The sequence below is a fragment of the Hylaeus volcanicus genome, chromosome 3 (assembly GCF_026283585.1).
Source record: "Hylaeus volcanicus isolate JK05 chromosome 3, UHH_iyHylVolc1.0_haploid, whole genome shotgun sequence".
Classification (NCBI taxonomy): domain Eukaryota; kingdom Metazoa; phylum Arthropoda; class Insecta; order Hymenoptera; family Colletidae; genus Hylaeus; species Hylaeus volcanicus.
Window position 1 is genome coordinate 15278114 of NC_071978.1, and position 2591 is coordinate 15280704.

The window sequence follows — 2591 nt, forward strand, 5'->3', positions numbered from 1 at the left end:
AGAGAGAGAGAGAGAGAGAGAGAGAGAGAGAGAGAGAGAGAGAGAGAATAAATCCCTGTTTTCCTCGTGCGCTCTGCGCCCACACACTACGTACTGTGTGCCACTTTGCTGATACTGAGTACGCAAATGAGAATCATATTATCTGTGAGAATTGTTTGCTGCCGCTGTTCATTTTTCCCGGCGGCTGTCTCCGGCAGAAATCATACATAACTTTGGCAAAATAAACAATGCCAATGAGATGGTGTTTCTAACTAAATAGTACAACTTACAGAAGGAGCGCTACTATTTCAAACTACGAGAGGAACAACAAAATTACCAAATGTATTTGCAATATACGTGAACTATTCTCAAAGTTGAACCAAAAGGAAAATACATTCTTTCGTGTACAAAAAATCCTACAAGGCAGTTAATTTTTGTGCTTCTAATGGGATTCCCGCCCTTCCAGAAGTAGTGCGTTCTTTCCTTTCCTATTGAATACGTGTTTTAGATAAGCGAAGCAAAATTCACTCGTTGCGTTAATAACATTTGTAGTTCAAAGTTTCCTTCAGATATCTGTTACTTTAAATAAGTTTTCATTTTACTTACTCTTAAATTACGTTCAGGAAAATAAAAGACTGATATGTCATTTTTACGCAACATACTTCGTTCCCTGCTTACATTTTAAATGCAATTTGAGAAGCTTTGTATACTTTCACTCGACAGATATTAGTCTAAACTTGAACAATTGATCAGGAGATAAAACCATCGAGAACGGAATTTCCAATCGAGGAGCGTAGAATTGGAAACCGTTTCTAGATCATTAGATAATGTATACATACATACAGAAACGATATATGAATACCTTTATTCATACAGCTCATTGCCAATATCCGCTTCAGGCGATAGAACGTTTGGCGAACGCTTCGGGGCACGTATGTCCAGCTCCGACTGCTCGAAATAGGTAACAAACATTGTTTCACTTTCGCTTGTCGTTCATTGGTGTGCCGTGGTGGAACTTATGAGTAATATTCAACCTTCTAAGAGATTAATTCGAAATCTCGATAGCTACTCACTCACTTCTACACTTGGATCACCTAAAAAAGTTTATATTAGGTTGTCCCGAAAGTTTCTTTCGTGACTTGCACTCAGTTGTTTCGTGTAGCAGTGTTTATATAAATAAACAACCTAATTTCTTAGATGTTAATGTTGTAACAGTAATGGAGCAAAATGAACCATACGCAATTTAATAATGTAACATTACACATAAGATATTGTGTATGTATTACTTGTTAATGAAATGGAAGAAACTTTTGGGACAACCTAATACTTATTTCTTCCTTCTCGTGTGTAATTTACGTTATTAAACCTAAATTAGATGCGTCTGAAACAGAAACAACTAAAGCTAACTCTAAATTTGTAAATTCTGTAGCCTAGTACTCCTTTTATGCTCTGAATGTTATAGATGAATAAAGTTTAGTAATTTTCGACTCTAAAAGTTGAATGATTTTTGGATCATATTTAGAGAAAAGTATTCCACATAAAATTTAAACATTCATTGTGAAGCTAAATCCTGTTTTTGGTCTTTTTTCAATTTGAAAATTATTCGAATTAGTTTAATTTTTAAAGATCAAGGTTTTTACATGTGTACACATATTTACCTACGTTTGATCAAGCAATTGTTAACTGGAATTCTTTAACTACATATAAATGATTGCACATGAAATGATACATAAAGTGTTATCTGTAGAATTCATATTTTTATGCGTTTATAGGAAATGTGAATGTCCAAGGAACTACAAAAATAATATAAATAATATAAAAAAATATTGAAAGTAAAGTTCATATTATAATATTTTCAAAGTAATATAAATTCTTATTTAGGTTCAATTTTTGTAGGTACATTTGCAAAGATTTTATTTTTCCTAAAAATCCGTAGTCTAGTTATCTGCGATTAAGTACAATATGATAATAAAACACTGTAAAACTGTCGTTTACTTACGTAATGCTTATTAATGCATTAATTTCTAATAATATTAGAAAATCTACGCGCGTATTAATTCAAGGGTGTATGGTGCAAGAGTAACATGCCCCCATCCAAAAGATTAATGTACATTTTATGATAAATACATTGTACTATTTCCATTGTAATATGCATATCTCATCGTTACAAATATTATTCCCGGCGGGTTTTTGCATTCTGCTTATGTTACGAGCCTTTTAAAAGGTTGCCTTTTGAAATATCGCCTCGAGGTAGGCGAATACTTGAAGCACATATCGAGCACTAAATACAGGCTATTCACGAAGTGATTTCGAATGAAACTAAATATAGAATTTTATTTTTTCAATTTCTCGAGGTTTCCAGTCTCGAAATTTACCAGAAATATTCAAATACATTTCTGACATTAAAAGCACAAATACACACATACATATTTATATGCGATCATATTTAAAACAAATATTATGACAAATATGATCAAGACAATTATAATTTATTTGAATTAAATGTTTCGAAAGTCTGACACAGCGTTCAATTTTATATTAATTCCTTATTGATTGTAGGTATGGTTATTTTCCATTCAAACATAAGTTATGCATGCCACATACTATAATTT

At 32.2% G+C, this 2591-nt stretch overlaps 1 long non-coding RNA gene across 1 annotated transcript in view; it reads right to left on the minus strand.

The window, feature by feature from the left end:
- Positions 1–1106, minus strand: part of LOC128873808 (uncharacterized) — a 20430-nt gene extending 19324 nt beyond the window's left edge. The window contains exon 1 of the long non-coding RNA XR_008456491.1: positions 842–1106. This is a non-coding gene — a long non-coding RNA (uncharacterized LOC128873808). The remainder of the gene's footprint in view (positions 1–841) is intronic.
- Positions 1107–2591: the final 1485 nt, after the last annotated feature.